Source organism: Natator depressus, chromosome 24 (assembly GCF_965152275.1).
Source record: "Natator depressus isolate rNatDep1 chromosome 24, rNatDep2.hap1, whole genome shotgun sequence".
Taxonomy (NCBI): Eukaryota; Metazoa; Chordata; order Testudines; family Cheloniidae; genus Natator; species Natator depressus.
In genome coordinates this window covers 11,586,105-11,599,114 of record NC_134257.1, presented here as the reverse complement: position 1 = coordinate 11,599,114, position 13,010 = coordinate 11,586,105, and the positions used below count along the sequence as shown (strand labels likewise).

The following is a 13,010-nucleotide window of genomic DNA, read 5'->3' as shown; positions in this document are numbered from 1 at the left end:
GGCAGAGGTAGTCAATTTTCTTTGTCAAGGTCCAAATTTCTTGGTCAAAGTCGAGACTCCAGAGAAAACAATTTTAAAAAATGATGATAATAAGTAAATTAAAAGATTTTGGTGTCTGTTCTAAAGCGTCTGGTGGTCTAGATTTGGCCCACAGCCCACCTATTGACTACCTCTACTATAGGGTTACTGTGGTCTAGACAAGCTGTCATGGCCAGGCCCTGAGCAACCAGACCTAGTGATCAAAGTTGGGTCCACAGACCCATGACAGGAGTCCAGAGTCACCTGGGTCAGGATACCAGGAGATCAGAAGCAGGGACAAATTTGAGATCAGAGCCACGAGTCAGTAACCAGAGTCAGGCCAAGTCAAGATACTGGGAGGGGTCAGAGGCAAGAGACAAACTAGAGGTCAGACTCACAAGTCAGATGCCAGGAAGACAAGCTGGGGGAGCGGGAGCAGGAAGCACAAGGCATACAGTCCAGGGTGGAGCCCAGTTGTTCAGACAGCTTCCTGTTCCTGCTGCTGGCTTTCCCCCTTAGTCGTCTCTTTTCTGAGCTGAAGAGTCCTAATCTTTGTAGTTTCATACCACTTCATACTTTTGATGAGCTTAGTCACCCTTCTCTGAACCTTTCCCAGTTCTATTATATCTTTTTTGAGATGGCGTGACCAGAACTGCATAGTATGCAAGGTGCGGGTGCACCATGGATTTATATAATGCCATTATGATATTTTCTGTCTTATTTCCATCCCTTTCCTCATGGTTCCTAACATTCTGTTTGTCTTTTTGACCATTGCTGTGCACTGAGCAGAAGTTTTCAGAGAACTATCCACAATGACTCCAGATCTCTTTCTTGAGTAGTATCAGCTAATTTAAAACCCACCATTTTATATGTGCATTTGGGATTATTTTTTCCAATGTGCATTACTTTACGTTTATCAATGTTGTATTTCATCTGCCATTTTGTTATCCAGTTACCCAGTTTTGTGAGATTCCTCTGTAGCTCTTTGTAGTCAGCTTTGGACCAACTATCTTAAATAATTGTGTATCATCTGCAAACTTTGCCACTTCACTGTACACCCCATTTGCCAGATCATAGAATCATAGACATGTGGGACTGGAAAGGAACTCAATAAAACATCTAGTCCAGCTGTCACGGAGTGTGGGGGAGTCCAGGCCCTGCACCCCTCTTCCTGGGATTCACTGAGACTGTCAGCCAGCCAGTAAAACAGAAGGTTTATTGGACAACAGGAACACAGTCCAAAACAGAGCTTGTGAGTACACCCAGGACCCCTCAGTCAAGTCCTTCTGGGGGAGCAGGGAGCTTAGACCCCAGCCCTGGGGTTCCCTGTGTCCCTCCCCCCAGCCACAAAATGAAACTAACCCCCCCCCCCCCCAGCAGGCTCCCTCCTCCAGCCTGTCTTCACTTTCCTGGCAGAGGTGTTACCTCCCCCTCCCCCTCCCGGCTCAGGTTACAGGCTCTCAGGTCTCCCACCCCCAGGGCACATTCCCAGGTCAGCACTCCCCCCTCCCTGCTGCGTCACATCGTCACACCAGCCTCTTGCACTGAGGCAGGACTAAATATTATCTAGACCATTCCTGACAGGTGTTTGTCTAACCTGTTCTTAAAAACCTCCAATGATGGAGATTTCACAACCTCCCTAAGTAACTTGTCCAGTGCCTAACCACCCTGATAGTTGGCAAGCTTTTCCTAATGTCTAACCCAGTGGTTCCCAAACTTGTTCCGCCGCTTATGCAGGGAAAGCCCCTGGCAGGCCGGGCCAGGCCAGTTTGTTTACCTGCCGCGTCTGCAGGTTCGGCCGATCATGGCTCCCAGTGGCCACAGTTCGCTGCTCCAGGCCAATAGGAGCTTCTGGAAGTGGTACATCCCTCGGCCCGCGCCACTTCCCGCAGCTCCCATTGGCCTGGAGCAGCGGACCGTGGCCACTGGGAGCTGCGATCGGCCGAACCTGTGGACGCGGCATGTAAACAAACCGGCCTGGCCCACCAGGGGCTTTCCCTGCACAAGCAGCAGAACAAGTTTGGGAACCACTGATCTAACCTAAATCTCTCTTGCTGCAATTTAAGACCATTGCTTCTTGTCCTGGCCTCAGTGGATAAGAAGAACAATTTATCACCCTCCTCCACATAACAACCGGTCGTGGAAAAATTAACCATGTGTTGTGTTTGGATCAGAACAAAGCTTGAGGTCCATTTATTCAAGCATGCGCATACAGGGAGCGTTAGCCAAAGCTGCTCTGGCGTATACAGAAAATACAGGAGCTTATATTGCTGAAAACCACAATTTGTTAAACCCACTTTTTTTAACAGCATTTTTTTTATTTGGCATATAGTGCAAGTTTCATCAGTAGCTTTGCCTTATTTGGAGTTTAGCAAAAACAAACTTTTCCTGTTATTGACAGGTGTTTTCTTTGTGATTAATGATTTTTTTTAACTTCTAGCGGTTATGGTTACATTTCTTAAGCTGTGCTGTTTGCAATCGCCCCTTAATGGAATTTTCCACACTCTTTTCTTGTGCTTTATATCCACAGTTAGCTTGACCAAAGTTTTAGGCCTTCTCGGGAAGTTTAGGCCTACTTGAGTCCACTGAATTTTTCCTCCACATTCCCCCCTTTTGGTGCCTTTTTTGGCACCACAAATTGGGCCTAAACTTCTATAGCCATGAGCCTGTTAATTTTTTTTGTCCTTTTGCCCAAACTGTGTCACACATTTTATTTACAATCATTAGTGCCACCTGCTTCCTTGCGCCGAGGTTGGCAGGTCTAGGGCTGGATAGGCAATGATAAATACATTTATTACAGCAACAATAACACAACTCTATGCTAAACAGCAGTAAAAGCAACAACATTTCCCATAAAAAGAAAAGGAGTACTTGTGGCACCTTAGAGACTAACCAATTTATTTGAGCATGAGCTTTCGTGAGCTACAGCTTACTTCATCGGATGCATATGTGTATGCATCCGATGAAGTGAGCTGTAGCTCACGAATGCTCATGCTCAAATAAATTGGTTAGTCTCTAAGGTGCCACAAGTACTCCTTTTCTTTTTGCGAATACAGACTAACACGGCTGTTACTCTGAAACCTAACATTTCCCATGGTAATAATATGATGTGGTTGGGATTGGTGTATAGCTTTAGTCACAAAACACAATACATTAGTTTGGGTACACAAAGTAGGCATTCTATAGGCAGTATAAAAGGCATTTTTTTTGGCTTGATATATATTTTGGAGCATGTAAATTTGTCCCTGTAATTTGGAATTTTTTGAACCTTTAATAGGAGTGAAAACAAATTTTAAAATCGGTTAGGTACTAAAGCAGTCCAGTTAAAGGGTATCTGGAACCTAAGGGCTAATAGTAGAGTTTTATCCGCAGGACAATAAATTATATGATTGCCTGCGGCTGTGGTGAGATTAAAATGTACAGTATTTAAGTTAGTGGTCTTAACATGCACACAGCTATTATTAGCTTGGAAAAGTAGATGTCCTGTCAGGGTAGTCCCCTATCCCATACCCTTCCAACAAATGTTGTCATGAACAGTGACAACCTCTTGTGGTTTTAGTTTAAGTACACACTGAAGTTGAGGGGGTTTTAACGGCCAGAGTGTCCACTGGCTTCCAATCCCTCCCCAAATGTCGGGCATTACTCCAGGAGCACTGACTACGAATCGGTTGGGCATACCAGGTGGTTTAAGTTCCCAAATGTCTTGGTGAATTATCCAGTCCCACATGCATCCTCCCCACGGACCCGGCAGGATTCGGTAGGTGGGAGCCTATACCCCTCCGACCGGCCTGTATGCTTGGAAGGAGCACTGTGAACGTCTGCATTTCCATTTAGAAAATTTCCAAGTATGTCTTCATGGCCACAGATTAGATGGAACTCTTGAGGTATTTGTAAGGGCAGTAGACCATGCCTGATGTTCAAGATCCCTCTGAATGGCCGTGAGCTGGTCATTTAGAAAATCCTGAACCTCCGAACAAGCCAGATCCCACTGCAATGCCTTTCCAGTGTTGGTGATACCCAGTACCATCTCTGTTAACAGCTTTTGGGTTATTGAACTAAGGGCGGAGATAACGTGTAATTCACCAACACCAGCCTGAACCTGGGCTAGCTGTGCTCCAATAATAAGGCCCGTGGCTTTTTCCAACTGTTCCAATTTTTCCTCATGTTGCTGACCTTTATGATATTTCAGATTGCAGCTACGCTATTTGCACCATCCCATAGGTGTCCAGCCAAATCTTTCTTTTTTCTAGGGGAAACCCAGGTCAGTTGCTATGCCAACCTAATGGCAGCTCCCTTTGAACAATTAGGATATATAGAGGTAATCTGAAAACTAGATAAGGGTAGTGTAAATTTTACAGTCCTTAGTGTAGCATTAATCACAGTTTATTGAAAGTCCAACACATTTTTTCTGATGAAGGTTTATACCACATTTAATGTGGTATACCTTTATATACTTTTGAGAGGCCTTAACATCAATATCATAGGATGGGGTGTACTGCAATATGGTGCAGTTTAAATTATTAGTTATTGGGACATTTTCAGTACAGGTAATTTTTTTCAGCAGCGGAACAAACCTTTTGGGTTATTTGTTTAATTACTTACCAGTTGGGTGACCAAATAACAATAAGGGCCTTTTTTATCTATCATGCTACAAACTTTGGGAATGGCCATTATATCTGTCCCACTATGGCCCCATTAATTTCAATTTTTGACTTTTGGGGCTCAGTTGCAGTAATATTATATATTTTTATTTCCACCAACCCATCTGTTTTTCACTTTATTATTTGCTTATATGAACTAATTTGAACTTTAAAAAAAATTTTTTTAACAAAATTTTAGTAAATTACTAAGATGTGAAGGCCTGGGCCATTGGGTTTCATTAGAATATACAGTATTATTTGTATTGGGGTAAATTTTAGGGTTGGTGACAGAGGTGGAGGGAATGGTGGGAGTAATGTCTGTGGCAGCAAGGTGTTTTTGGTATTCATTCTCCAGAAGCCAGTTAGGGAGGGCAGTGCATTTTGATGGTACTTGTTAATAAGCACAGAGCCCAGCCCCTGGAAAAAAAAAACAAACCACCCCACCACTTAATGTTACATTTCCAAGTGCGGTCCCCACAATTCCCTCCCTGACAGTTAACAACACTTTGTTTTTTTCACCAGGACCAATTTTTAATGTCTTTTGTAGTCAGGAATTACTGGACTTTGGTGGTACGCTAAGGGCTGCATTAGGGAGGCTGTGTTAGTGAGTATCTGAGTGTCTGTTGTGGGGACAGTTTGACCGTGTGCTTCATTGGTTGTTTGAAAAGTGTGAATTGGGAGTGCTTTGTTCCAGGTGAGCCTTGAGTGGGCCTGACTGTTATAAAAAGCTAGTCACCTGCAAACCAGCTCAGCGGCGAACAGCAGAGAGGCTAACAGAGGGAATTTGCCTGGGGAGAGCCCACTGAGGCTTACATCTTGCCGGCTTCTCTGAGTAGTCACTACAACTCCTGAGGAAGCTCACAGAAGGAAGGTAATATGAATGGGGAGTGTCCAGCTGTTGTGACCTGCACTGGATGTGCCATGTTTGTCTTTCTTCCACAGGGCAGAAGCAACTTTGTCTGTACAAAGTGCAAGCTGGTCTCCATATTGGAAGAGCAGGTTCAAGGTCTGGAGCAACAGGTATCGACCCTGCGTTGCATAAGAGAAACTGAAGATTTCCTGGACAGACGTCAAGATATGCTTCTACAGGCACAACGTTTTGAAGGTTCAGAGCAGGCTGCACTGCGGGGACAGGAGGACGGTTAAGAAATTTGGCAGCATGTGACCTCCAGAAGAAGAAAGGGGAGTGTCCATGTACCAGCAGTGCAGATACAGGTAAGCAACCGTTTTCATGTTCTCTCCACAGGTACTAATGCGGAGAGTGGACTAGATGATACATCCGAGGGAAGGGAACAGAAGGAGACTCTGTTGGAAGGCATGAGATGCACTGTCCTAGGGATGGGGGTTCCACGACCACCGCTCCCAAGAGAAGGAGGCGGGTGATGGTGGTTGGGGACTCTCTCCTCAGGGGGACTGAGTCATCTATCTGCCGCACCGACCGGAAAACCAAGAAGTCTGCTGCTTGCCAGGAGTTAGGATTCACAATGTGACGGAGAGACTGCCAACACTCATCAAGCCCTCGGATCGCTACCCCTTCCTGCTCCTCCACGTGGGCACCAATGATACTGCCAAGAATGACCTTGCGCAGATCACTGCGGACTACGTGGCTCTGGGAAGAAGGATAAAGGAGTTTGAGGCGCAAGTGGTCTTCTCGTCCATCCTCCCTGTGGAAGGAAGAGGCCTGGGTAGAGACCGTCGAAACGTGGAAGTCAACGAATGGCTACACAGGTGGTGTCGGAGAGAAGGCTTTGGATTCTTTGACCATGGGATGGTGTTCCAAGAAGGAGGAGTGCTAGGCAGAGATGGGCTCCACCTAACGAAGAGAGGGAAGAGCCTTCCTCTGTAGCATGGGGCACGGGTCACTTGCTGGAGGATTCTCTGCTCCTTGAAATCTTTAAACCATGATTTGAGGACTTCAATAACTCAGACATAGGTGAGAGGTTTTTCGCAGGAGTGGGTGGGTGAGATTCTGTGGCCTGCATTGTGCAGGAGGTCGGACTAGATTATCATAATGGTCCCTTCTGACCTTAGTATCTATGAATCTATGAATCCATGTCTAGCTGGCAGCCGGTTGTCAAGTGGAGTGCCCCAGGGGTCGGTCCTGGGGCCGGTTTTGTTCAATATCTTCATAAATGATCTGGAGGATGGTGTGGATTGCACTCTTAGCAAATTTGCGGATGATACTAAACTGGGAGGAGTGGTAGATACGTTGGAGGGCAGAGATAGGATACAGAGGGACCTAGACAAATTGGAGGATTGGGCCAAAAGAAACCTGATGAGGTTCAATAAGGATAAGTGCAGGGTCCTGCACTTAGGACGGAAGAACCCAATGCACAGCTACAGACTAGGGACCGAATGGCTAGGCAGCAGTTCTGCAGAAAAGGACCTTTAACAGTGAAATCCTTGCTGATCTTAAACACAAAAAAGAAGCTTACAAGAAGTGGAAGGTTGGACAAATGACCAGGGAAGAGTATATAAATATTGGTCGGGCATGCAGGAGTGAAATCAGGAAGGCCAAATGACACCTGGAGTTGCAGCTAGCAAGAGATGTTAAGAGTAACAAGAAGGGTTTCTTCAGGTATGTTAGCAACAAGAAGAAAGTCAAGGAAAGTGTGGGCCCCTTACTGAATGAGGGAGGCAACCTATTGACAGAGGATGTGGATAAAGCTAATGTACTCAATGCTTTTTTTGCCTCTGTCTTCACGAACAAGGTCAGTTCCCAGACTACTGCACTGGGCAGCACAGCATGGGGAGGAGGTGACCAGCCCTCTGTGAAGAAAGAAGTGGTTTGGGACTATTTAGAAAAACTGGACGAACACAAGTCCATGGGGCCAGATGCGCTGCATCTGAGAGTGCTAAAGGAGTTGGTGGATGTGATTGCAGAGCCATTGGCCATTACCTTTGAAAACTCATGGCGATCAAGGGAGGTCCCGGACAACTGGAAAAAGGCTAATGTAGTGCCCATCTTTAAAAAAGCGAAGAAGGAGGATCCTGGGAACTACAGGCCAGTCAGCCTCACCTCAGTCCATGGAAAAATCATGGAGAACGTCCTCAAGGAATCAATTCTGAAGCACTTAGAGGAGAGGAAAGTGATCAGGAACAATCAGCACGGATTCACCAAGGGCAAGTCATGCCTGACTAATCTAATTGCCTTCTATGACGAGATAACTGGCTCTGTGGATGAGGGGAAAGCTGTGGACGTGTTGTTCCTTGACTTTAGCAAAGCTTTTGACACGGTCTCCCACAGTATTCTTGCCAGCAAGTTAAAGAAGTATAGGCTGGATGAATGGACGATAAGGTGGATAGAAAGTTGGCTAGATTGTCGGGCTCAAAGGGTAGTGATCATTGGCTCCATGTCTAGTTGGCAGCCGGTATCAAGTGGCGTGCAGGGTCCTGCACTTAGGACGGAAGAATCCCATGCACCGCTACAGACTAGGGACCGAATGGCTAGGCAGCAGTTCTGCGGAAAAGGACCTAGGGGTGACAGTGGACGAGAAGCTGGATATGAGTCAACAGTGTGCCCTTGTTGCCAAGAAGGCCAATGGCATTTTGGGATGTATAAGTAGGGGCATTGCCAGCAGATCGAGGGACGTGATCGTTCCCCTCTATTCGACATTGGTGAGGCCTCATCTGGAGTACTGTGTCCAGTTTTGGGCCCCGCACTACAAGAAGGATGTGGATAAATTGGAGAGAGTCCAGCGAAGGGCAACAAAAATGATTAGGGGTCTGGAACACATGACTTATGAGGAGAGGCTGAGGGAACTGGGATTGTTTAGTCTGCAGAAGAGAAGAATGAGGGGGGATTTGATAGCTGCTTTCAACTACCTGAGAGGTGGTTCCAAAGAGGATGGTTCTAGACTATTCTCAGTGGTAGAAGATGACAGGACAAGGAGTAATGGTCTCAAGTTGCAGTGGGGGAGGTTTAGGTTGGATATTAGGAAAAAGTTTTTCACTAGGAGGGTGGTGAAACACTGGAATGCGTTACCTAGGGAGGTGGTAGAATCTCCTTCCTTAGAAGTTTTTAAGGTCAGGCTTGACAAAGCCCTGGCTGGGATGATTTAGTTGGGGATTGGTCCTGCTTTGAGCAGAGGGTTGGACTAGATGACCTCCTGAGGTCCCTTCCAACCCTGATATTCTATGATTCTATGATTCTATGAGTGCCCCAAGGGTCGGTCCTCGGGCCGGTTTTGTTCAATATCTTCATTAATGATGTGGAGGATGGTGTGGATTGCACCCTCAGCAAGTTTGCAGATGACACTAAACTGGGAGGAGAGGTAGATACGCTGGAGGGTAGGGATAGGATACAGAGGGCCCTAGACAAATTAGAGGATTGGGCGAAAAGAAATCTGATGAGGTTCAACAAGGACAAGTGCAGAGTCCTGCACTTAGGACGGAAGAATCCCATGCACCGCGACAAACTCGGGACCGAATGGCTCGGCAGCAGTTCTGCAGAAAAGGACTGAGGAGTTACAGTGGACGAGAAGCTGGATATGAGCCAACAGTGTGCCGTTCTTGCCAACAAGGCCAAAGGCATTTTGGGCTGTATAGGTAGGGGCATTGCCAACAGATCGAGGGACGTGATCGTTCCCCTCTATTCGACATTGGTGAGGCCTCACTGGAGTACTGTGTCCAGTTTTGGGCCCCACACTACAAGAAGGATGTGGAAAAATTGGAAAACGTCCAGCGGAGGGCAACAAAAATGATTAGGGGACTGGAACACATGACTTATGAGGAGATGCTGAGGGAACTGGGATTGTTTAGTCTGCGGAAGAGAAGAATGAGGGGGGATTTGATAGCTGCTTTCAACTACCTGAGAGGTGGTTCCAGAGAGCATGGTTCTAGACTATTCTCAGTGGTAGAAGAGGACAGGACAAGAAGTAATGGTCTCAAGTTGCAGTGGGGGAGGTTTAGGTTGTATATTAGGAAAAACTTTTTCACTAGGAGGGTGGTGAAACACTGGAATGCGTTACCTAGGGAGGTGGTAGAATCTCCTTCCTTTGAAGTTTTTAAGGTCAGGCTTGACAAAGCCCTGGCTGGGCTGATTTAGTTGGGGATTGGTCCTGCTTTGAGCAGGGGGTTGGACTAGATGACCTCCTGAGGTCCCTTCCAACCCTGATATTCTATGATTCTATGATTTACCAACACTATGTTGCTGGCAGATTACACACTGTTGGCAGTATTGCTCAAAATATGTATTTATTTATTTATTTATTTTTACAAATACCCTTGCTGATTGGAGACAAAACTGAGGAATTACTTCCCATATTTTTCTATATTTGTTTTATAGGCAGGTTAGGTTTTAATGGCTTTTATCTTTATTATTTAGTTGATTTGCATTAACACAGACATTCTTTGCTTGCTTTTGGATTCAAAGTTATCAGCCGCTTAGAGACTTTGTTTCAAAACGACACAATTAACTTTTAACTTTTGCGTTTAAATACACATTGATTTGAAAAGGAAAACACAACCCATTTTGGCTTCCCTTTGGCAAAGTGATTGTTGATTACACAGAGCCACCTTAAGACTTAGGGTATGTCTACACTACGAAATTAGATCGAATTTGTAGAAGTTGGTTTTCTAGAAAGCGTTTTTATACAGTCGATTGTGTGTGTCCCCACACAAATGCTCTAAGTGCATGTCGTCGGTGGAGTGTGTCCACAGTACCGAGGCAACCGTCGACTTCCGGAGCGTTGCACTGTGGGTAGCTATCCCACAGTTCCCGCAGTCTCTGCCGCCCCTTTGAATTCTGGGTAAAAATCCCAGTGCCTGATGGGGCTAAAACATTGTCGCGGGTGGTTCTGGGTACATATCATCAGGCCCCCCGCCCTCCCTCCATGAAAGCAAGGGCAGACAATCGTTTTGCGCCTTTTTTCTTGAGTTACCTGTGCAGACGCCATACCATGGCAAGCATGGAGCCCGCTCAGATCACTTTGGCAATTAGGAGCACATTAAACACCACGCGCATTATCCAGCAGTATATGCAGCACCAGAACCTGGCAAAGCGAAACCGGGCGAGTAAGCGATGTCAGCGCGGTGACGAGAGTGATGAGGACATGGACACAGACTTCTCTCAAAGCACGGGCCCTTGCAGTGTGGGCATCATGGTGCTAATGGGGCAGGTTCATGAGGTGGAATGCTGATTCTGGGCTCGGGAAACAAGCACAGATTGGTGGGATCGCATAGTGTTGCAGATCTGGGACAATTCCCAGTGGCCTCACTAGTCAAAAGCACCCTATTTCAACCAGGTGACCATGAATGATATCACTCTCCTGAGGATAACACAGAGAGATAAAGAACGGATGTTGTTTGAACGCCAGCAAACATACACTGCAATGCTTTGTTCTACAATGATTCCCGAGTACATGCTACTGGCCTGGAGTGGTAAAGTGTCCTACCATGGTGGATGGAATAAGGCTGCCCTCCGCAGAAATCTTTTGCAAAGGCTTTGGGAGTACATCCAGGAGAGCCGTGAATGCCAGGGCAAATTAATCATTAAACATGCTTGCTTTTAAACCATGTATAGTATTTTAAAAGGTACACTCACCAGAGGTCCCTTCTCTGCCTGGTGGGTCCGGGAGGCAGCCTTGGGTGGGTTTGGGGGGTACTGGCTCCAGGTCCAGGGTAAGAAACAGTTCCTGGCTGTCGGGAAAACTGGTTTCTCCACTTGCTTGCTGTGAGCTGTCTACAACCTCATCATCATCATCTTCCTCGTCCCCAAAACCTGCTTCCGTGTTGCCTCCATCGCCATTGAAGGAGTCAAACAACATGGCTGGGGTAGATGCCCTAAAATGGCATGCAGCTCATCATAGAAGCGGCATGTTTTGGGCTCTGACCCTGAGCGGCCATTCGCCTCTCTGGTTTTCTGGTAGGCTTGCCTCAGCTCCTTAAGTTTCACGTGGCACTGCTTTGGGTCCCTGTTGGCCTTTGGCCTCTGTCCTTCATGCCCTGGGAGATTTTGACAAAGGTTTTGGCATTTCGAAAACTGGAACGGAGTTCTGATAGCACGGATTCCTCTCCCCATACAGCGATCAGATCCCGTACCTCCCGTTCAGCCCATGCTGGAGCTCTTTTGCGATTCTGGGACTCCATCATGGTCACCTCTGCTGATGAGCTCTGCATGGTCACCTGCAACTTGCCATGCTGGCCAAACAGGAAATTGAAATTCAAAAGTTCGCGGGCCTTTTCCTGTCTACCTGGCCGGTGCATCTGAGTTGAGAGTGCTGTCCAGAGCCGTCACAATGGAGCACTCTGGGATAGCTCCCGGAGGCCAATACCGTCTAATTGTGTCCACAGTACCCCAAATCCGACCCAGCAAGGCCGATTTCAGCGCTAATCCCCTTGTCGGGGGTGGAGTAAGGAAATTGATTTTCAGAGCCCTTTAAGTCGAAAAAAAGGGCTTCGTCGTGTGGACGGGTGCAGGGTTAAATCGATTTAACGCTGCTAAGTTCGACCTCAACTCCTCGTGTCGACCAGGAAATTAGTGCAGGGCACTGACTACAGCTTTTATTTGCTATTTGTTACCACAACAGATTTAAAATCTTTTTTTTTATTTTCCTGGCTTTGACTGCCCTGCTGCAGCCACAACTTTGGTCTTTATTTAAAAACATTTTAAATCTTCTAAAGCATTAAGTTACCTTAAGGATTAAATGCTAAATACCAAAATTAAACAACACTAGTTTCTTTTCTCTGGCAAAATTTTTTTTTTTGGTTTTACAATTTTAAAACAACATTAATTTATCTTAAACTTATAAAACAAAGCTTGTACACACCAGGAGTGTTTTTGTTTGTTTGTTTGTTTGTTTAAATTTGACTAACTTGTTCATAGTTAAATGATTTTACTTAAACAACCTTTTGCCTGGATTATTTACAGAAATTCTTCCAAAGAAATGTGCCCTTTCTCCAAAGGAATGGCTGCAAAGAAACCAAGAATTTTCTTTTCATAACACCCTTTTTAACATTTGTACAAAGTTTTACTGCTTAATTTCCTCCAGTAACTACAGAGTTAACCTCTTACTTTCTTTTCTTTTAACTTCCTCAAACTGCGGTTGCCCGCTTGTCTGGGCTCAATCCCTTCTGGTGTTGGTGTTGTTGCATTCTTTTTTTTTCATGGGCACAGGCATTGTTTTACTACCAATTTAGCAAGGAGGGGTGGGCTATTTAACTAACCGCCCTTTAATTGATGTATACACACCTATTTACATACACACACATTTATTCCTTATATGTAGATGCATTTTATTTAACCATAACCTTAGTCCTTTTATGTTTGGACTTAATACAACCTTTTTCTTATTTGAGGCGGTAACAACCCCTCAGCACCGGTGCTTTGCAGGAAAGGATAGTAGCAGGACT

General features: G+C 45.8%; 1 protein-coding gene across 6 annotated transcripts in view; it reads right to left on the bottom strand.

Annotated features, from left to right (window-relative positions):
• LOC141977382 (serum amyloid P-component-like) overlaps positions 1-13,010 on the bottom strand; it is a 59,907-nt gene that overhangs the window by 40,715 nt on the left and 6,182 nt on the right. The window lies entirely within an intron of this gene.